This window comes from Pipistrellus hanaki (assembly GCF_964339955.1).
Source record: "Pipistrellus hanaki genome assembly, chromosome: 7".
Classification (NCBI taxonomy): domain Eukaryota; kingdom Metazoa; phylum Chordata; class Mammalia; order Chiroptera; family Vespertilionidae; genus Pipistrellus; species Pipistrellus hanaki.
The window spans coordinates 62,970,057-62,993,930 of record NC_140509.1 but is presented as its reverse complement, the minus strand read 5'-3'; the positions used below and the strand labels follow the sequence as shown (position 1 = coordinate 62,993,930).

The 23,874-nt window shown below is 38.5% G+C and overlaps 1 protein-coding gene across 7 annotated transcripts in view; it reads right to left on the bottom strand.

Annotated features, from left to right (window-relative positions):
- HIVEP2 (HIVEP zinc finger 2) overlaps positions 1-23,874 on the bottom strand; it is a 174,346-nt gene that overhangs the window by 59,976 nt on the left and 90,496 nt on the right. For all 7 annotated transcript variants that reach the window (XM_084889317.1, XM_084889312.1, XM_084889311.1 and 4 more), the window contains exon 2: positions 15,832-15,942. The gene's annotated coding sequence lies outside the window, so the exon portion shown is untranslated. The remainder of the gene's footprint in view (positions 1-15,831; positions 15,943-23,874) is intronic.

Genomic DNA, 23,874 nt, shown 5'->3' with positions numbered 1-23,874 from the left:
AATCTGGCCATCTGGGGATAACTGGCTATAGCCAACTTCCCAGCCAGAACTCAGATTTGCAGACTTTTAACTAGTTGGCAAAATATCAACTAGTGTTCAAGAAGAGAAACACTAACAAACTTTTTTTTTTTTTCAAAAACACAAAAATTCAGACAGAAATTTTCAAAGGTGTACTTGCCAATGTTACTGACGAGAAGTCTTCAAAAGCAAAGATCAAGGCACTGTCAACGTGCTTGAAATGGAGACAAAGTCAATCCAAATGTACCATTTTGCAGCGCTACTAAACTTTTGGGGGTTTGAACATGTTTTTCCTTCTCCATATTGCCTTGAATACTTGCAACCAAAGGGTAAAAGCTGAACAGACGGAATCACATGAAGAAGTAGCTCTGAGACACTGGAAAGAGTTCCCCCTAGAACTGCATCAAAATGTCCCAAGGTGCTGTTCACCCCAGATATGTAGGTTCCTAGTCAGACTCCAAACCAAAGGAAAACAGCATCTGGACATTGGTGCTGAAAATCACTAATGTACTAACTGGACATGTAGCATATGACCCAGATCATGGACACTGGAGCCAGAAAATCTCTTTCAAATCCTATCTCTGACACTTTCTAGAAGTAGACATATTCATCAGTCAAGTCACCTAACCTTTCTGTGCCTTAATTTTCCCATCTATAAAGTAGGGATAATATTCTTAGAATTGTTTTTTTTTTTTAATTATATAGTGCTTAGAAATGGCACTAATAAGTGAAATGTGAATGCTAGTTATTAATTCTATATGTTTCTATTGATTTTTGAGGCAAACATGAGTCCAAAATGAGGAGGGAACAATGGGACAAGAGTTCCTAAATGAATTTAAGAAAGCCCATTGTGTTGGATGAAAGAGTCCCCCTGTACGTATGTACAGGGACCAATACCACCTGAAGTACCATTAACAATGGGTCAAGCTATCAGGGTTAAATTTTCAATTCTTCCTGTTGACCCATTCAGGTGTCTTAGGACCACATGCTTTGTGATGCTGTGGGGCCCAAGGGCAAGCATCACTGGAGTTGACCACACCTCACCAGCAGCAGCAGCAGCAGCAGCAGGCCTGGCAAGGAGAGGAGGAGGGAGAAAGGCCACCACAGGCCAGGGAAGTGAGAACAAAGAGGGACGCTGCCTGGGTCTTCATCATGGTCACTGGGCTTGCTGAACAAGACAAAGCGCTCATTCCCCTGCCACTGAGATCAGGGCTGAGGCACCGGGAGGCCACGCAGGGCAGGAAGGGCACTGCTTTTCATCCCTGTTCCACCACGTGACCTTAAGGAATGCTACACTCTCCAAGGCCTTAAAGGTCTGCAGTAAAAGATGGTTTTTCATCTATATCGGAGATTCTCAACTTTCTTGCTGCCATGAGCTCCTCTGGCAGTCTGATGAAGCCAGCGGGCCCCTTCTTAAAATATTTTAAACTATGTAAAATAAAATGTGTAGGATTATAAAGGACACCAGTTACAATGAAAAAGTTACCTAAAAAAATTTTTTGAACAAACTTGTTGACAGTAAATATGTGATTCTTTATTAAAATGAGGAGATTAGCTAGATAAAATTATCTCTTTATTAAAATGAGATATTAGCCACAACAGTAATGTGATATAAAAATATCTGTGATTTCTACTGGTGGCAACGACACAAATAGGACTGAAGCCACTGTCATTATTGCCTACATTAATTATAAAGGAGGTGCTTAAGTTCAGTTACAGGTGAGTGAAAGAGAGTTGAAATTTAGACCCTCCCTCTGAATTCTATCCCTTTGTGGTTCAGATCCCCAATCTAAGTAAATAAATAATTTCTTTCTAATTCCAGTGATCTAGGGTCAGTGATGACATTGAGTGCCTGGCTCCCTCCATAGAGAACATTCACAAAGGAAAATGGAACTATTCTCTCCTTTGCAAGCGTGGGAGAAAAACAGATTTACAAGCTGGAAGTGTCTTTCCCCATCAATACGCAAGTGAAGAAGGAGCACTTATTGACTTGAAAATGAGTTACCCAGACACACCCAGCCTACAGGCATTACAGATGAAGGGCATCAACACCAGTTATCCACCACTCCTATTCCAGCCCCACCTGCTCACACAGGACCTCCAGTCCACTTGGAAAGTCCCCACCAAGTATTTCTAGGATGCCAGCAAGGGAGATCCAACAACCAGTCACAACACCATCTGTTATTTCTTCCTTCCTGTGCCAGTTCCCCCTAGAGATGGTGCCCCTCGTGAGAATGCTAATGCCCACATGCTCTCACAGCTAGTGGAGCCCATACATAGAAATAAGAGGGGCTCTTGCCTTGGGCCCATGATTTAGAAGGCCCCAGTATTACAGCACACAAAAAAGAATAAATGGGCACCTCAGGGAAATGTTTCTCAATATGTCACTGGCATTCAGATGTCCTGTAGCTCTAATGTCCTGGCTCCTCCCTACAGCTGTTTAGGCCTCAGGAAAATGCTTCTCAATATCCCCTGACCAATCACTTTGTTCCAATCAAAAAGGGACTGAGTTCAGATGCCCCAAAGGTTCGTGAGTGTGGTATTGCAGAGAATGGAGTTAGACACCATTTTAAAAGCAGAAAAGCTGTGGGCACCATTCATGCTTATGTTAAAGAGAAGACAGTTACCTAGGTATTTCTCTTAGATGGCACCAATGCCACGCACACTATGGCCCAAGGTATAATAGGGCCAATCATCCCTTTCCTTGCTTTTCTCATGCTCTGATCACAGTTCTAGAATAGTTAATGAATTAGTGTTGAATGTGGAAGAAGCACATGTGGCATGTGAGGAATATTTTGCAATGAAAAAATTCTTATTCTTATATTTGTGAATATGTAAACTGCATGAAGCATTATGCTAATTCTTTACATTAGCAATTAAATGAACATTGAACACTAAACCCAGATATGAATTTGCTTTTATTACAATATCTTATAAAATAAAATTTCCAAAAAATACATTTACAAGCTTCAGCTTTGTTTGAATAATTGTGGACTTAAAATGCTTTGTACAATCGTTATAACAAGGTTTGACTTTTAATTTTAACTTGTAATTTTGAATATTTAATTAAAATACTTTTTCAAAAATACTTTTGTATTTTTACTTACTCTAATTTAGATTATTGTTGAAATATATTTATATTTTGTATACTTTGAATACCATTACATTTTATTTTTAACTCCTTCAGGTCACCCAAAATAAATACAAGTAGAAATCTTGGTATATGTAGCTTCTTTTTTGTAGTTCAGAAACTTAAAAAGCCAAGGGCAGGAGGGCGGGAAGAGGGGAGACAATAGAAAATCTAAAGTCAGTCCATCTGCTTAATTTTTAAAGCTAGAAACAATGAAAGTAAGCAGACTTTTGTCAAGCATGACCCATATAAAATTCACTAAGAGGACATTACAAATTCTTTCCTTAATGAAGATTAAATTACCATTCCAAACAACAAAAATGAGCCAGAAAATTATCCTCATCCAGAAATGCCTGCGACTGCATGTTCTTTACAAATAAAAAATTTATAACTGATCAAATTAAGAAGAATGTATGCGGGCCTCCATTTGAACTCTTGCCTTGGAGGCCCCACAAGCTTTGGCAGCAATAGCTAAATCCCCCAGTTGTGTATTCTTAAAGTCCAACCAGGCTTGGCTTCCTTCAAGACTCCTTCAATTCTCCTTCAAGACTGTCTTGAAAACAGTTCCACCAAGTTTTGGCCTCCACTCTTCTTAATCTCACAAAGTTTATTGCAAAGACATTGTCACTATGTTACATGATGGCTCAGGTCCAGAGTAAGGAGCTTCATTGCCCATCTTGGGAATCCTCGGCCTCACCTCTGTTGCACCACTAGAGCTGGGGTGATAACACATACTAGAAGCGAGAGAGGAGTTCTAGAATTTGAACCCAAGAGTTTGCATACATTTATAGACAGAGCCATGTCCCGGGTTTATCCCTCTTTCCTCTTTATTCTTCTTCTCCCTGCCTCCAAGGCTCTTTGGGGTGCCATGAGCTCCACCATCTCCATACTACATGTTCATCTTCCTATCAGACTAATTAAAATTAAGGTCTAGTAGGAGAAAACATGGCAGACAAGGCCAAAGAGAATGAGCAGGCCTCTCAAAGCCCCCTTTCACATTTTTGTTCATTATCTAGATCTTAAACTGGAAAGGTAAAACTTGGAGCAATTTTTTTTTTCAACAATTGACATGAGCACTATGAGTCTTTTTAATAGAGTTGTCCCTTTTCACTTGGAAATTTAGAAGAATGATATTTCCTATACATCTGGATTAAGGAACTGACTCTTGTAATAATTCATACCAATTTTTATTTAAATACTAGAGGCCCGTGCAGGAATTAGCACACCAGTGAGGTCCTTCATCCTGGCCTGCAGGATTGGGCCGAAACTGGCTCTTCAACATCCCCCAAGGGGTTTCAGATTGTGAGAAGGTGCAGGCCAGGCCGAGGGACCCCACTGGTGCATAATCAGGGCCAGGGAGGGACGTGGGAGGTTCGCCAGCTGGAGAGGTTACTGCAGGAGGGCTCCAGGGTGTGTCCAGCCTGTCTTGCTCAGTTGCATTTGGCCAGAGCCCAGCAGCAAGGTAACCTACAGGTTGGAGCATCTGTCCCCTGGTGGTCACTGCAAGTCACACTGAGCGGTTAAGCAGCCATAGCATATCATTACCATATTATGCTTTGATTGGTTGAATGGCTGACTGGACAATTGGATACTTAGAATATTAGGCTTTTATTATATAGTATGTGCATGAAGTCTTGATTTTCATGTTTTAAACAGAGAAAGAATTTTAGGAGTTTTGCAGATATATACAGAAGTCTGTATATGTATCCTCAAAAATCAAGGGTTGAGAGTCTTGCCCAAGGTCTGTATATTCTGTCGCATCCAGGGCAAGGACCTCTGTGGTTCCCTGGCATTTCAACCAATGACCTTTCCAGTTAATCACTGTTCCCTCCCCATCAGAATTAACTATCCTCACTAGGGTAGCTAACTTTTTTCTCTCTAAAAAAAATTTTTTTAAATCCACATGAACATTTTATCTTTGTCAAATAAAATTTCCAAATTTGGGTTAAGGCATTCTTAAAATCTGCATTACAAACTTCCAAATTAACATACAGTTTAATTTGAATATTTTAACAACTCTACAAAACATGTTAATATGTTCATCAATTCCAAAAACTCACAATTTATATCTTGACATAATAAAATTATTGCCTTTATGCATATATCATACATATATATTTTTTTAATTTGCTTTGGAAACAAAAGAACTCAAGATTAATTCTATGGCAAAGGTCCCATAGGTTTATCAGTTCAATTTGAATTTTTGACTATTTAAAATAGAGGTAAACATAGTGGCATGTTACATCTGACCCTACTATATTTATGAGTGTGTGCTGCAAAGCAAATAAATAGAAAAAAAAAAAAATGAAGGCCTTGCAGGTTCATAAGCATAACCAAGCTGAAATTAAAATAGACACAAACCTACAGGCCATATTTCCCAGTTGTGAGAAAATTTGAATTATTAAAATGAAGTAAGCAGAGATGATTTTAAAAAGAATAAAAATCGAAAGTATGGTCTATCACGGTGACATATCGCTACATTCTCAGATTTCCTTTGCCTTATCTGTCTCAATGGTCCTTCCCTCTTCTGAGCTTGATTACTGGTTGAAAAGATCATAACAATGCTTTCCAAAGGTAGAAGATATCCCTACATTTGGGGAATTCCCTGAGAATATTTAACTGTGCACACAAATAAACATACTTGCCCTATTAATCCCTAAGCTTCCGATAAGACAGGGGGAAAGCAGCCTGATGAAACATCTTGCCAATTTGATTCTTAAGGAAAAAGAATACCAATTCTGTAATGGGGAAATCTGACAAGAATATATGGCAATTTCTTTAGAAGCTCTGAGGAGTCCCACTATCATTAATCAAATATCTGGATTTCTGAATTCTAGCAGGTTGAACATGTTCTAGAGTTAACAATGGTAGGGAGTAGCTTTGAGAGGTAAAAGCAGTAGTAAATGTACTTTCATCAACTCATCTACCTATAAAACAAGCAAACTTATTTATATTGGTCAGTTTCCTATAAGAAGAATGTATTTTATTTAAAATGTCATATATCTTTCTCTACCTAGCTATATTTCCCAGCCCCCAGCCTGGAATACAACAGGAAATCAGTAAATGTTTATTGATTGAGTGATCAAGTGAGTGGATGGATGGATGGAGGGATGGATGGATGGATGGATGGATGGATGGATGGATTAATGACAGAATACTCACATATACCATGTTCAAGCACTATCAGGCATTTGTGGGGTTAAGGAGCAATTGCTTCTTCCTCCATCCCACTACTCTTTTTAATTGCTCTCCCTTTATCCCTTTTAAGTTATAGTGTGGTCTGTTTTAATTTTAAATTGCTCCGTAATAATATGGGTGTCCCTGCAAAAGTTTCTTTATTTGCCCAGTTTGCTGTAATAACCGATTTTTTGAAAAGCACAACAAAAATCAACTAAACATAACCATGATATAAATCTTATCCCTTTACATTCTATAATAATAAGTTATTCATCTTAACAAAGCAATTTAAAATTTTTTTCTATTTTTCCCAAATGTTAAATTGTTAATAATATCCCTACAGCTTCCTGTTAGATGACTGCATCTATTCTCTGTTTCCCCAGAGTGCATGTGACACGATGTGCCTAAGTATGACTGTCTGTCTGGTTATTGGCACATAAATATCTTTGAGGACAGGAAAAGAACTGGTGACTGTGTGTGTGTGTGTGTGTGTGTGTGTGTGTGTGACTGGGTGTGTGTGTGTGACTGTGTGTCTATGTGTACATGCACTTCCTTGGATTGTTCTCCATGGAAATCTCCCTCCACATGGGAAAAGAGCCAGGGAGAGCCCCAGGACTTCCCTGACTCTGAGCCAAGGGTGTGGCAAATGCTAAACAGCTGGGTGCTTTAAAAGAAAAGGCCTGGGAAGAAGGAAAGAGGAAGCAGGAAGGAAGAGGGAAGTTGGAATAAGTGTTGAAATCTTTTACTTGCAAGAAAATAATCCAGAAACCTAACAATTTTGAAGTAGTTTAGAAGTTTGCAAAGACTTCTCAGGACTAACAAACGCAGTCCCAAGTGATACCTCTACAGCCTGCCAAAGCACTAAGACCCACGGAGATTTATATAAACTTGACCCATCGAGGAAAATTCCCTGAGGAAAGCTCCGCCTTTACTCTGGCTGATGTGATTAATCATATTGTCAAGATAAGTAATAAGCTTCAGAATGTTTCCACCCCTCACTTGCTGAAATCTCTTCAAAAGCCACCCTATAGTCCTTTCCTTGTGAAATACAGTGGCCCTTTCTTAGGACCTAACATTGGTCACGACTTTGTAGCACTTGACACTGTTGAAGTTACATTCTTTAACCAAAGGGTGCCCTGCTCTGGACCTGACACCTAGTAGACATTAAGTAAGAGCTCTTCTCTCCATAAAGTTCCTCTCCTCTCAGCACTGCTACTTGCCCCTCTTGATTTTTCAGGGACATCTGAAAGCTAACCTACTTTGGAGTTCTCTACCGGATCTTCAAGGTTGAAGGGTCATCGCATCCATAGGCTACCCCACTTTTCCAGAGTCAGAGTGAAAGCCTCTCTCCTTGTGTTCATAATGCTTTGATGTACCCCTGTTAATTCATTGATCATAATCTGCTTTAAATACTAGTTGAGCCCCTAACTGGTTTGGCTCAGTGGATAGAGTATCAGCCTTCCAACTCAAGGGCCAGTCAAGGGCATGTACTTGGTTGTAGGCACATCCCCAGTAGGGAGTGTGCAGGAGGCAGCTGATCTATGTTTCTCTCTCATTGCTGTTTCTAACTCTCTATCCTTCTCCCTTCCTCTCTGTAAAAAATCAATAAAATATACATTTTTAAAAAAATGTTAGTTGAGTACATGTTTTATATCCCCAACTACATTTTCAATTACTTGGGAACAGGCCATTCTCATTTTTCTCTAGCACCAAGCACAGTGCCTTGCACATGGCTGGTTTTCCATAAACGTTGATTGGATTCAAAAGTTTACGAAGATGATTGACTGGGATTTTAAACTCCTCCTGTTCCCCACCTCTCATGTAGCCAATCACATGCCACAACCTGTAGACAATCAAGGACAATGTCTCTCCCATATGTCCCCTCTTTGGTAATCTCATTACAGCCAAATTAGTTCAAAACCTTATTCCCTGTCATGGTGACTATGACTGTCCCAAAAGCTTCCTAACTTGTCTGCCTCCAAGTTTTTCACTTCTTATTGGTGAGGTGAGGTGAGATCTATTTCAAAAATATAATCCAATCATGTTACTTCTGAGCTTAAAAAAAAAAAAAAAAGGTTTAATCTCTCAAATATCTAACTGGTGTATTAATCACACATTTAAAGTCCTCTATCCTTTATAGATCTCTTTGCATGTTTCTTCTCTCTTCTGTAATGTCTTATCTTCACTTACCAAAGCTTGTTCCCATCCTGTTACTTTTAATTCCATGATAACACCCCTATTACCCATCCCATATCTTTGCTTATGTGGTTGTAATTCTCTCCACCTGTCAAAACCTTGCCCATCTGTAAAGGCTTCCTCAGGAAACACTTCCTGATCCCGATGCCCTTCCCCCCACCTTATACCACCAGAAAGTGCATGATGCCTTTCTCCTCTGGATTCGCAACACATTGTACTTAATGCATTTCTGAGGGTGTTACTTAGGCTCCTTACATCCAAGTTTGGTGTACAGTAGTATTATCTCTCTTTTAGGTTTATAAGCAGCTTAAAGGCTAAAATGCAGACTTGCTGATCAATGTATTTCTCCAACCACCAGAACACTAAAATTCGTATGTCAGAAATGCCATAAATATTCACTGAATTTAACTGAACGAAAGCTTTTACAAATAGCCAAAAAAAGTTCAGGTTCCATGTAAGAGGGATGAGGGCTCTAGCCAACTGACTGTTGGCATCTGTGATGATTGGTGTTCTCAAAATTTCCACTTAAGGCTGATGACAGAATCAAGCTCTGCTGCAGTCAATGAATAATTTATTTGTGCACCAAACATTCTGTTAATGGAAATCTTTTTATGGTTTAAGAACTGAAATATATTTACTGCCTTATAGCTATTAAATGTTTGCTTTAATCATTAATACGCAAGGTAATGACATAATAATTGCAGGACCATTACATGCTCTTAAACTGATTTAATTAACAGTATCTCTTCTACAATTCAAAGCTGCTCAGTGGGTGGGGAAAGGAGTCGTGGTCCCACTGGGACTAGCGAACTCACTGCTACCCCCAAATTTAAAAGCCTCAGGATCCTGTTGTTAGAAACACCACCAACTGAGAAGATAACTTTAGAGTTTATTGACATACATTTTTTAACACTCAAATAAAAATTCTCCTGCTACCCTGAACTAGACTGCCTCGATCAAAAACATAGCAAAGGAGAAGCGCATGTGTTTGCGAATTCCCTAGATTTCCCAGCTTGCCAAAAACTGTTCCTGTGTTGTGCTATATCTGCAAGTCGTGAGATGACAATGACCATGCCCCTTAAGAGGAAAAGAGAGCTGTTCTGCTCGTATGTTTTTATTTGAGGAGGCTGAAAGGCACACTTCTGGCTGCTGAGAATACTCTGACAAGTACACGTGTTCCTGAGGAGGTGAGTTTGTGGGGGATTTTGGCAGAGGAAAAGTTGATAGAACCGAAAGCCATTCTCAGCTCTTGAGAAAAATGTAAGGAGCTGGAAGAACAGCAAAAAGAGGAAGAGGACTAATGCCTTCCAGTGAATTCCTGTTTCCAAAGATAAACCCGCTTAAAAGTAAAAATAAAGTACATGTTTTATATCTACTTTTATCTCCAACTCAAAACTCACAGTCATCATTCTACTACCCAAACTTGCTACTCTCTTTATCTCTGTTTTTCTATAAAGTTATATTCAAACTTCTAGGCTCAAAACCTGGTGATATCATTGACAGCATTCCCAGAACATGTGCGTGCATGTGCGCTCACACACACACCCCTCCTGTTTCCAATCAGATAATCCTACATTGGCTTCCTGCACTCTCCCTCCTATTGTCTGTGTCCTATCAATCGTTACCCCTCCACTCCAACTCAGGCCCTCAACACCCACTTGATCTCTGAGCACAAAGTCAGGAGAGCAGAAGGTTCTCTGGATCCAAGGGGCAAACTTTCCAAGGACAAGTCTAAGCACTGTACCCTAGGAAATCTAAAGACAATTATCAGGGGAAGCCACCCATGGAAATATCAGGAGAGTCTTAAAAACAACAATTTGAGCTGAAAAAAAACACACAAAACAATTTGGGCTCTATAATGTAAAACCTGAGACGTGAGTCACTAAGGAAGAGACTGTAGGAAGGTAAGTCAGAAAGAATTTCCTAAACCTGGGACTCAAATGTTCACTAAAGTTTCCCAAACAGTGTTTTCATCTGTGATGTCAGTGTGGGAGGAGATATGAGGGCATAACATGAGGTGACAGCTCTTGTATGAAATCATGTAAGTGCCTCCAAGTGGCTTCTGTGCCCACTCACCCCACCATCACCTCTACCCCACGCCATCCAACACAATCCAACAGGATCTTTGTTCCTAAAGTGCAGCTCTGATGACATCACTCTGCAGTTCAAACAATTCCAGGGGCTTCCCACCACTACAGGCCAAATTAAGTGTACTGTATAGCCTTAGTCCTGAAGTCAGAGAGCTGTGCACCACACCTGCCTTAAAGTGCCACCTGGATCTCCCAGGAAGCCTTATATCCAGAAAGTCGTACTTTTTCTCTTAAATCTTTTCAGAGGCGAATTGTTTTTGTTCCCGTGGTCAAGACAAAGACAATAAAATATTCTTGTAAGTAGAATGTAGGGATTTTTGCTGTGTTTTATTTAAGGGGGTAGGGATTGTTGTTATTTTACTTTCACGGGATTTTTTTTGCATTCAAGATAACATTAAAAAAGCACATAAATGTGTCCTTATGCTCTGCTCTGGATGTTTAATGCATATCAGACTTGATGATTCAGCTCACTAATAGGATTAAAATTAAATCTGTGTCCAGGTATCAATTTTCAGTGCCCAAATAAATTATAAAAGGAAACACACAGCCAAATATTTCTATTAAATTTAACAATTATTTATTGAATAGCTACTTTTTTTTCAATCATTTTCAAGATTGACGAGGACACCAATAAAATGAAGACACAGTCTACCTTCGAGAAGCTTACACTGCAGCATGAGTATGTGAAGTATAGACCTCACAAAAGCCACTTTACCATAAATATATGCATAAGAAATAACATGGGAGAAATGTAAAGTGTCAAAATGATTCTAACGGGGTCTTTCTCAGCATTTGCAAGGGTCCAAGGAATTTGGAAAAGGGCTGCATGTAAATGAATAAACTAGACATGAAATATAAATTTGGAAGACATGGGGCAAAGCCAGGGGAAGCTTCACTCTAGTGGAGAGCTCCCAGAATCTCTGGCCCAGAGCTTTTTATTCACACATTTTGCCCTTTAGTAAAGCAGATATACATATCAAAGGTCAGGTTGGGGGACTTGCCTTAGGCTTTTCCAGCAGCAGGTAATAACATGCAGATTTTTAGCCCTGCTGAAAGAGTCATTCAACCTTTTGAGGACTTCTCGCATTTATTATGACCCGTTGGACTTAATCTCCAGCATGATTCAGACAGAAAAAGAAATAAAACTTGAAGATTTCTATGTGGGTGCTTTTGTTCAATATACGATTTAGTAATTTATGATGAAACCTATAATTGTCAAAGAAATAAGAATTCTGAAGGCCATTCTTAATACATAAAGATGTTGCTTGGAGATTGAGATTCTCAGAGCAAGGGAATGATTGGGTGAACGTAATAGTTAATATCACCAAGGAAGGTAAAGATGTGCTGCCTCCAAAATTCCTCACAATTATGAGCTGTGATTCTTTCTCCAAATTCCAACATGGCTTCTATTTCCTTATTGATTGGTACTAAATGTAATATAGTAGCCACGTCAAAAATCTCTAATATTTGAACACTGCCAGTCCATTCGACCAGTGATCTGGCAGTGAATGGCATGTCATCTGAAATTAGAAAAACAAAATTCTGGTTCTTTGACTCACTAATACTGTGACCTTGAGAAATTCATTAAATTATAACCCCATGAACCTCCATTTCTTCATAAACAAAGCAAAAGTGAGTGATATCAACTTGCTACCTATTGCCTTTAGTGAGACAGTGTCACGCGAAAGCCCTTTGTGAACTGTAAAGCTCTACCCAAATGGTAATTCAGGCCATCACAAAAAGAAGGCATGCAATCACTCAGTTGCACTTGTGTGGCGAGAAAAAGAAGAGAGGTTCCCTCACACAGCCATCCTGCACTGTAAGCTAAAGTAAGGAGACAGGAAGAGGGACAGGCAGAAGGTAATACTATGAAATGATATGAAAGCAGCCCACAGTCAGTTTTTCAGATGGCTACAGAATGCCCAAGCAACATAATGTGCTTTGCTTGTACCACTGGTTTCATTAATGCCTGCTGGCTGAATGATGAATACATAAACGGGTAAAGTATTGAATGTAGGAACAAATCAAAGTATAGCCAAGTGATATTCTTGAAAAACACAGCAGGAAGAGTCAAGTTTTACAGAAGAGTGTAAGAAAAAAAATTTTTTTGAAAGATGAAACCATGTGGCTAACAGTAAGGGCTCCACTCACTCAGGTTGTAACAGAGAAATATGCAGATGTCCTTGTAAGTAGGCCACAAGAGTCCTTATGTTCCACATCAATTTAGTAGTAATCAGGAATACTGAAATACTCTTAAATTACCTTAAAACATAGAAGAACTGAACAGAAGAGTGTATGCATCTGAAAAGCTGTAAAAATGATCCTATATAAAAATGAAATATTTTGAAGGTCACAACTACCTTGAAGCTTACTGGGTTTACTCTGAATTATACGTAATATCAGAAAAAGTTCTATTACACCATAGAAAGCAAACAGCAGATCTTACTTGTAACCTTATCAATGCTTTATGAACCTGCTAAAATGTGTTCAAGTCAAAAGGATTATATTATCTCCCATATTGGTGTAAGTAATTACTCCCCCCACCAAAAAACAAAAACAAAAACATATAAAGGCATAACAGAAGACAGACAGATGGATGAACAATGAGTCTGGGAAATCACAAAATACAATAATTTTTACAGAAAGCAGAATGACACATTTCAGATATCCTAATTTAAAATAAGATGTCAATAACTCTGACTCCAAAAATTACCTTTATAATTATGTAATTCTCAGCAAAGTAATTATTGCTTTGAAACCAATTTCCTCAAATGAATAATTCTTATTTTTATACAATTAAGCAGCTACAGCAAAGAACCTGACTCCGTGGAACATGCCCAGTGAATGTTAACAGTTTTCATCTTCCTTCTAACCTTTCCTCAGCTTAAAGAAAAAATACCACTTACAAAATTCTTAAACAGTCACCTCCAAAGCAATGAGAACATATAAATCTGTGCATGTCCTAGGAGTTAAAGGTTCACAGTTCAACTACTATGACCTTAAAGTGAATAAGGTTAAAAGAAGTCCAAAGTACTGGCTACTTGAAGGGAAACAGCAGGATCTGAAGAGACACATTACTTTATAAATAAAATAATTTGTATTTGCAATCTTTAAAAAAGGACCACAAAAGAAAAAGCGTTCTAATGGTGAGGGTTTCTATTTAGTACCAATTGGGAATGGAGAAAGTTGGACACATTTTTAAAATTTATTATTTAAAAAAGTAAATCCTCATTTGGGCTAATGGTCAAGACCAGGTAAACAGATAAAGTCCCTGTGGGGTTGCTGTTTGTGCAAGGCATACACATCTTTCTTTACCAAAATAAATGCTTGGTTTGAGAAAATATACTCATCATATTGGTTATGCCCACGATGATAGGCTAAAGAAATAGTCACATGATTCATAAAACATAAGTATTGTTTTGAGTGTGACCATTACCACTATTAATCACTATCATCATAATCACTAGTTACTGAGTGACTACTGAGTTTAATCCTCACATAGTCTTATGAATTCAGTAGCCTCCTTCTTTAATTCAAAGAAATAATGATTTTAGAACACAGTGACCTCAGGAAAGGTCTTACCAAAGGCTTCCACTCACAGTGCAATAAGCAAAGAGAAGGCCAGCTGGACTCAATGTCTAGGCCATGTCCATCCTCAGGAGGCATGAATAACACAGTTTCCTAAACACAACTTACATTAGGTCCTGCCAACTAAAATTTATCTGTACCACTGTAGGGTACTGGGGAATAATTGTAAAAACCAACCTTGTGAGTAGGTAGAATATTAGATGTGGCAGACGAAGACTTTTGAGTTAGTGGCTCAGAGTATTAATTTTCATCTTTGAACATCTATTATAGCTATTGAAGAAATTAAGCCTTTGCTTTTGAAACTCTCTTTAACATTTCTCTTCCTGATGGGTTTTTCATCTAACTGACTTATATCCCTTTAATTATCCAAAAATGTTTCTGAATGGCACCATTTGCCCATAACAATGGAAATAATTGGTCACAAATGAATCTAGGGTCATGAATCTTACTGGCAAAATGAAAAGTTACCCGGGATTTCCACACTTGATATTTCTACTCTCACTGAATGCTCAGAGGCTACACTAACAAATCAATTTCGGGGCCATAGCTACAGGGGAGATTGTTTTAGACAACGCAAAGGCAGTTGTTGGAATTGTACAAACAATGCATTCCTCTCCCTGAAAAACCACCTGACCTCAAATGTCTTAATATGTCCACAGGTAAAGCAGACACTATTAGCTTGGTAGCAAAGTCTGCTCCCCACATGATTAGGCACTTGCCTCTCTTATTCATTATATTTCATCAGGTTTTAGAATAGCTCTAGTCTATTCAGAGGAAAATTGAGTAACAAGCTGCACAGTTTAGAAATATGAATAAAATTTAGTATTTCAGAAGCTCAAATCTTGTAACTTTGGACTTTCTTAGAAATACAAATTTTCCCCAAATTTTACTCTGTAAAGGGTTAATTAAAACATGAGTTTGCCTGGGCTTAAAAATTTTTTTACCAACCTTAAAATCAGTATCATTTAGACTTCTGATGCCAAAAATCTGTTTGACAGAGCAGGTTTTACTATACTGACATTTTAACAGTAGCCAAAGTCCTGTTCCCACTGAATTCTGTCTTGGCAACACCAATAATTTGCTAAAAGCCGAAACTCCTCCTGGCTTAGAGTTTCTACCTCGTGAATTTTCTGCAGAAACTATGCAACCAGGAAGTTGAATTAAGTTCCTAAGGTATTTATTCTTATCATAGAAACCAAGATTTCTGTAAAATGATAATGACTTAAAAGAAAAAGAGTGACTGATTTATTCATTTTACCTTAGGTTTGACTTTGATACAATACAGTATAATAACACATAAATATCTCACTAAAAGAAAAAAAATCTTACATTCTCACATTACCTCAAGATTACATGCAAACAATCACTGATAAAATAAATTTAAAAATCTGGTTCCAAACTATAAATAGCAACATTTTCTAATCTTCTCATCCTTTGAATCAGGATATTTCCAGAAATACAGAAAAACTTATAAACATGTTTATTTAGATGGCATGGAAGACATCTTTTTCAGGGTTTGAAGGCCTCAAATCATTACTGACACAATTTTACATAAAGCTTAGTATTTTGCTTGAGTGAGCTTTCGGATAATTTTTAAATCCAACTGCATAGAAAACACTTAACTCAACTTACCCTGCTGTTGGGTGTTAAAGAATTGGAAAGATTGTTCCAGCCAAGTCAATTCACTTAATTTTTCAAGTAGATCTGGTTACTATCGTCTTTTTAAAAATGCAAGGATTCCACCTAATGAGAAAAGAACAACAAACAATAGTGTTTAAATCAGGGCAGCATTACATGATCTACACATTAATAACACAGAAATCAAACCAAGATAATTGCTATAGCTTCTCTTAAGTTACCATGCTACTTAAAGCTATAAAACAAAAATCATCTGCCAACTAAATTAAATTTCCAGGTTGGGATAAAAAATGAATGTTCAAGCATAGAGAAAACAATAAGATAGCACCACAGAGTGTGAGAGGAGAAGAGTTTATTTTCAGGACTGATTGGCACATGGAAATGATGACTATATACTGTCAGTTAGGATATGTAAAATTAGAAAGATGCAGCTGACTGCTTTGGAATTCGACTCATTGAATCTTATTAATTTGCTAATGCAATGAAAACGTGTAGGTTGCAGTTGTTTAAGGTATATAAACCAATACTCAGATAATTTGGAAAGAACTCACTAACATGAATTTCCAAGTCATTCTTAAAATGTTACACCCTGTCTCTCACAGAAAGAGTTTATTAAAGATCTATAAGCAGCTTATTTGTGGTTTATAAATAATATTGGTTAATTCTATTCGTTTTACTAGTAAGTACACCTTTTTTCAGAAGCCCAAATATTAAATTATCATCTCAGCTCCATAAGAAAGTCGGAGAGAAAGCAAGCTGTAGTTCAACTGGTGAGAGCCTAAAATAAATGGGATGCTGGAGGGTTGACCAGAAGATTGAAATAGAAACCTGGACAGCTTCCAGCCTCTCCTGAATCAGGTTTCCCCAGGGCAGACTTAGTATGTTTTAAAGTCCCAGGACATCAAACACAACTATATTAAAATGAAAGTTCAAAAACCTACTCCAATGCCATAAATACATAATTGTTTTACTATACAATTTGGAATTAGCCATATATTGTCACTCCCCAAATTCCTCTACACATGCTAGAAAAATTGACAGTTATCTCATTTTAAAAAAAGTTAAAATAGATTTCCTATCTACTATTGGAAGGTACATGCTGGGGGGAAAAAATACAAAACAAAAATGTTCCTGACAATGAAGACAAACAGCAATAATTATACATACTAAGCCCAAATGCAGAGTACTCACAGGAACTAGTTTTCCACTGCCTAGGCAATCTTTGTCTGGACTTCTGTCTTATTGCTATTTAAGAAGTAGTTATCTAAGAAACTCATTTGGATATGGTCTAAAAAATGTATTTATTCCAGAGATAAATTGTCTTAATTATTATTCTAGGATTCTTGCCATAAATATGACAAGACAAATGTCAAATGACTTGGTTATTTTAAACTAAACTGTCTCAACAGATGTAGGCACCTAAACAATGAGTTGCAATATAAAACAAAACGATACACTCCTTTTTCACATTTGAACATCTAGAGCTGTGAAAATAATTTCTTTTTCCAGCCATTTCATGAAAGAATTAGCAAGCCTTCTTCAAATAATAATTGGCATTTATTTTCATAAAATCATTGCTGGATTCTTGCCATGATAGTTTTGTGTTAGTACATCTGTTTAACAACTTATCTTGGTCAAAGTCTCTTTACAAGAAAAAGTAATGGTGCTTCCTCTCATGGTATGGAATGAACTTGAAGATTCTTAAGAATCCTTTCTCAATAAAGTAAGCCCTTGTGCATTGTTGGGAGATGTAAATTGGTGTAGCCACTATGGAAAAAAATATAAAGGTTCTTCAAAAATTAAAAAGAAAACTACCATATGACCCTGAAATTCTGGGTATTTATCTGAAGAAATCTAAAACTTTAATTTGAAAAGGTATATGTATACCAATGTGCACTACAGCATAATTTAAAATAGCCAAGACATGAAAGCAAACTAGGTGTCCATTGATAGATAAATGGACAAAGAAGATAAGCTATACACATAATGGAATATTACTCAGCCATAAAGAAGAATGAAATCTCGCCATTTGCAAATGGATGAAACTTGGGGATGCTATGCTAAGTGAAATAAGTCAGACAAAAAAAGACAAATATTGCATAATTTCACTTATATGTGGAATCTAAAAAGCAAAATAAATGAGCAAACAAAACAGAAATAAATTCATAGATAAAGAGAATGAACTGATGGTTGCCAGATGGGAGGGTAGATAGGAGGATGGGCAAAAAAAGGTGAAAAGGATTAAGAAGTACAAACTTCCAGTTATAAAAGTAGTCATAGGATTATTAAGTATAGTACAAGGAACATACTCAATAATCCTATATAATAAAAGGCTAATATGCAAATTGACCCAATGGCGGAACAACTGGTCACTATGACACGCAGTGACCACCAGAGGGCAGATGCTCAATGCACGAACTGCCCCCTGGTGGTCAGTGCTCTCCCACAGGGGGAGCGCCACTCAGCCAGAAGCCAGGTTCATAGCTGGTGAGCCTCTCCCGCTTCCAAGTTAGTGCTAAGGATGTCCAATTACTGCCTTAGGTCCGCTCCCCATGGCCTAAGCCACATGTGTCAAACACAAGGCCCGCGGGCCAAATCCAGCCCGCCAGGCCTTGCAATGTGGCCCGCACCGCGCTGTCATCACTGCACTCCGCTGTCAGTTTATGACATTGTCAGTTTATGACTGTTCAGTAAACCATTCGGCCCGCGATTTAGACTGGATTTTAGATTTTGGCCCCTTCTCTGATTGAGTTCGACACCCCTAGCCTAAGCCAGCAGTTGGACATCCCCAGCGGGCTCCCAGACTGCAAGAGGGCAAGGGCTGGGCTGAGAGACACTACCCCCCCACCTCCCGCCCAGTGCACAAACTTTAGCATTGTAATAACTATGTACAGTCCCAGATGAGTACTAGACTCTGTAAGGTATACAAATGTATAATCACCATGTTGTACACTTGAAACTAATATAATGCATGTCAACTATAATGAAAATAAAGAAATTTAAAAAAAGATTCCTTTCTCACTAATTTTTCAATGTATAATATGAAATTGACTTGTACAACAGTCTAGATCTACCATTCTGTCCTTTTTAATTTCTTATGTTAAGTACTATTTTCTTAAACAATATAGTTCTTGCCTCAAATGAGGACGTAAGTTACTTGAGCATGGCCAGTCATTAAGCCAGTATTTTAAAAGGCTGTTCACCTATAATACAACAAATATGCTCATTTCAATCTACCGTATTTTTCGGACCATAAGACCCACTTTTTTCCCCCCAGAAGTGGGGGGAAAAAGTCCCTGCGTCTTATGGTCCAAATATAGCCTACACATATACTGTAAAAAAAAAGTTTTTTTACTTGCCCGGCTCTGTGTGGTCTCTGTGTGCTTGCCCGGCTCTAAAATGGTTTTACAATAAATGCTGCTGTTTACTTTACAGGGTTGATTACATGTGTTTATGACTGTGATGTTGGGTTTTAATGCACATAAAATATTTTAGGACACTATTTCTTTCAGAATCTTTTTTTCTTCATTTCCCTTCTCTGAAAACTGGTGCGTCTTATGGTCCGGTGCGTCTTATGGTCCGAAAAATACGGTAATTATGGTTATCTGAGTGGTCAGTGATTTCAAATTACCTAGGAATTTGTCAATGTTGATGTGGCGCCTCATATCCCACTTCAAAAGCAGTAAATACAAATTATATTAGTCACCTGTTCGGAGGATTCCGTTACATGACTGCCTCTAATTAGCAAGGAAGATACAGATCTGTGGCCTGTTGAACAGGTAAGCCTCATGTGTGCAAACCACAATGCAACATTATTCAGAAATGCCTCTTTCTTCAGGAGCGAACAGGACACCTGAGATATGATCATGGGTTCTCTTCAATTTCTACACGACACTGCAGTGCAACATGTAAAATAATTTTATGACCTGATGAAAGCAGCTGAGACCAAACCTCCTTATCTTTGATTTATTTTTATTGCCTGTCTCACCACACTATGAAAACAAAACAAAACAAGCTCCACCTCAGTCAATGGTATCTGAGTTCCATCAGAAAATCTAAACACATGTGAACTTTGTATTTCAGTCAGTTACATGGTGTTGACAATGGAGTACTTTATCATTAGGTGATATTTGATTGTGTGGTCACCAATCGATCTATTTCAGTTATTTGTGTATAATAAATCAGGAGTACCTACAGTGACAGAGTGGAGTAACTTTCTCTAGCTGAGTGGTGCCCCCCCCCCCATGCAGTATACAGGGGCCATGCTTCCTGAGTTGACCAGGATGCTCTGGGAGCTCTTCAGCTGTGGGGGAATACCCATGAACCCGGAGAAAAGTCCTATCTACACTAATAAAAGAGTAAGATACAAATTGACTGTACCTCCACGGTGCCCACTAGCCAATCAGGAGTAAGTATGCAAATTAACCCAATAAAGATGGCGTTACACAGTTGCCAAGCTGCTGGGATGCTTGTATCTTCATGGCGACAACCCAGGCGTTCAACACCTCCCCAGCCACTCCAGGCCTCTGGGCAGAGTGGGAAAGCGGAATGGTGGCTCTGGGCCAGAGTGAAAAGGTGGCTCCAACAGGAGCAAAGGCGGTGCAGGCAGCCAAGGGAAGGAAGGCCCATTCTTGCACGAATCTTTGTGCTTTGGGCTTCTGGTCTAAAATAAAACATTTTAATTGCCTCAACAAATGTAAGATGAAACTGCATGTAAATGACACAGCCACAAAATAATATTCCATGTAACTGATGTATTTTCTTAGTATTTTTACATGACAAAGCCCTGAGTTCATTTAAAACATAGCTGAATGGCTGAGGTTACCTAATATCCTTCCCCTGTCCTTCCATCCCAACCAGTGTCTCTTATTTCTGTTACCTGCGAAATAGGTTTGGATTCAAAGAAACAGAAATACTAACAGAGAAATGTAAATGACTTAAAAAAATGTAAGATAAAATTTGACTGAGAATAGTCTACATATTGTTGCACATACTAATTGCATCCATCACCTCCCTTGATTTAACAAACCTAAATACTCTCAAGGAGTCTTATATTTTACAAAACCTATGCTGACCTGAAGAATTCCAGACACTCGGATGAAGGGACAAATGGAAGAAATGGTGGTGGTGGGGGGGAAACAGGAATATCTGTGTAAAGTTGGGCAAATAAGGACAGGAGCTGTTTTCCATCCACACTTTGAAAGTCACACTGTGTGCCAAGCGCAGTGAAAGCATGAGTGATGTGCTTCTCCACCTTCCCGAGGAAAGAAACACAGAGAAAATGTGGCAAGTACTGAATCTAAGACTCGTTTCCTGAAAAACTGCAAGATGCCCACAAATTTTCTTTCCCAGAGTTCAAAATAGCAAGTTGAGTGGGTGTAAACATTTCAAGTAAAAAAAAAGTAACTAAGGAAAAGGAAATCATACTTTTTGCTTCTCAGTTTGAGAATTTTAAAAGATGCCATTTAGAGGGGTAATTTTAATGATTTGGATCTGGAGGTTGTTTTGAATCAGAATACAAATACAGTCCTGATGATTTAATGGGACCCTCTGGCCATTTAAACCTTTTCTTACCTTTTTTACATTAGGACTAAATTTATAACCTCACTGTCACAGTGGAAGTGGCAGCAGGCTCAGTATGTTACAATCATATCCGTACATCCCTACAGTACAGCACTGGCACAAAAGGGAAGCTGGAGGTTCATGGGGTCTCCACCCTGCCCAGGAAAAGAGACCTTCCCCAACAGGGATATGAAAACTTTGCATGTGAGTCACCCTAGGAGCTCATTAGCATGATGACTGTGACTCCACATGTCTGCATGGGGGCCAGGCTGCTAGAACTTCCAGGTGATGCTGAAGCATGGGCCTGGAGCAACGGTCGACAAACTCATTAGTCAACAGAGCCATATATCAACAGTACAAGGATTGAAATTTCTTTTGAGAGCCAGATTTTTTAATGCCACTTCTTCAAAATAGACTTGCCCAGGCCGTGGTATTTTGTGGAAGAGCCACACACAAGGGCCCAAAGAGCCACGTGTGGCTCAAGAGCCACAGTTTGCTGACCACAGGTCTAGAGTCCACATCTTGAGAAGCACGGCTCTAGTCTGTAACAACAGTTTATTGACAGCCAGACAACAGACACAACAATCAACTAATGAAGGCTTTTGCAAGGTACCTAACACAGTGCTAGTTGCTATGGAGATAATAAAATGCATAATAACATAAGCCCTGAGCCAACACATAAAAATGACTTTAAAAATGCTAGTGCCAAATGCTAAGCTGTTTGGTAATGATTCTAAGTAAAATGAAAGTTGAGAATAGGAAGAGCTCAGTAGGGGCTAGAATAGTGGCAAATGACTTGATAGGCAGGTCAAACTCCTCAAGCCCCAGGCTGTGGGGGATGTGGACAGAAAAAGAGCAGCAGACCAAAAAAGGAATTCTAGAAGGGAGTGCCTAGAGTTCCAATGGGCAAAAACTACAGTGCACTTACTCTGTGGTTGTAGATATTATCATTCGAAAACTTTTAACTAGGTGAAGGAAACTTCCGACTGAGTTTAAAATGTGTAGGGGTTTGGGAATTATAATGCTGTTGCCTTAGACTTATGCAAATTCTCTCCATTGGCAACAACCACAGCTTTCTTTTTTAAAAATGCATTTTTATTGATTTTAGAGAGGAAGGGAGAGGAAGAGAGAGATAGAAACATCAATGATGAGAGAGAATTATTGATTGGTTGCCTCCTGCATGCCCCACACTGGGGATTGAGCTTGCAATGTTGGCATGTGCCCTGACAGGGAATTGAACCATGACCTCCTGATTCATAGGTCAATGTTCAACCACTGAGCCACACCCACCAGACAACAATAGCCTTCTTAATGACATTTTAGGTGTAAGCCTGGTAGCAGAGAATTACCACTTTTGTATATATGTTTATACATATGTATGCCTTTTACTAACATATGTCTTTAACGACTAACAATTTTAGCACTGGACTACAAATTTTCACTAGAATTAATAATCTTCTGTTATTTAGTATTTTAATTTTATAATAAGAACATTTTTCCTTCTATAAGATACTTTTTGGATTGCACATACCCACACAACACCGTGGGCTCCAACATTATTCTTCCCTTTCCTCCCACACTGGCTGACAACGGGAAGAAAACCACACCCAGAAACAGAATGAAATTATTAATGAATGATGCCTTAGATTTTTAAAATATCTTTAATTGTTCCTGTCAATCCACAATATATGGCCCAGTGGATTCAACAGACATGAAACGTAAGATTGCAAAGGTTGATATAAATATGAAAATGCAATCTCCAAAATTCTTTTACTGAAGAAAATTACAGGCATGTGAGAGAACCAATAAGCTGCAGGAGGGGAAAGTCACATTTAAAAGAGAAATGGCACATTTTAGCATTCTTAGGTCAGGTGGGCAATCTCCCTGAGTTCCAGTTTCATCCTCAGAACTACCAACTTCACCTTCTAGTGTAAGCAGTAAGATATGATGGGTAGAATTCTTGCAAATATTATCTTTTCTGTGAATGCTAAGTGCCAGGACTATCAGCTACTGTCCCTTCCATGCTCCTATCCTACAGAAATCCCCAGGGTTTGCTGGAAGACAGAATTTAAGCAATGGATTACGGCAAACCCCTGCTATTTTAAAGCATCTAAACTTGGGCATTATAAGATACCTGCATCACTAAAGCTGTGCTAAATAAGGTCCTAGATTCAGGATGGACCAATGAAGTTATCTACCCTTAATATAATACACACGGCAACCATTCATAAATGACAAGAAAACGATGCTAATAGGAGGATGCTAAAGTGTTGCCCATGAATAGCTGCAAAGCACTAAACAGAATGCAAATAGGCATGCCCTAAAAAGACCCTCAAGGATGTCTTCTACAAATCTCTTCCCCTTTCTATTCTGAAGTCTTTCAGGAGTCCTCCCCTAATGATATCACGGGATCCTGCAGGCTGCCCTCTCCAATCTACTGCAAAAAAAGAGCTAACAGTCGTTTTCACGCTAGCT